Consider the following 327-nt stretch of genomic DNA (forward strand, 5'->3'; position numbering starts at 1 on the left):
CCTCTCCTCCGGGCCCCGCCCCCACAGGCGCGCGGCCCAACCGCCCCGTAAGGAGTGAGCTGGGAAGGGCGGGGAAGGCGCGCGCGGGCGCGGAGGGAGGGGGCGGAGCGCGCAACCGCCGAGAAGGCCGGACCCTCTGGCGGAGACTAAGGCGGCGCGGCGGGCGGGACTGAGGGAAGGGGCGGGGCCAGCGCTGGAGGGGCGGAGCTAGAGGGAAAGGGCGGGGTAGTGCGGGGGAGGGAGACCTTAGGGGAGCGATGCAAAGAATAAATTTCCACGATACCCCTGGAAAGCAGCTCTTGACAAGCTCTTGGCCCCTCCCCCTGG

Source organism: Otolemur garnettii, unplaced genomic scaffold (genome assembly GCF_000181295.1).
Source record: "Otolemur garnettii isolate 467f Iridium unplaced genomic scaffold, OtoGar3 scaffold00077, whole genome shotgun sequence".
In the NCBI taxonomy this organism is placed as follows: Eukaryota; Metazoa; Chordata; class Mammalia; order Primates; family Galagidae; genus Otolemur; species Otolemur garnettii.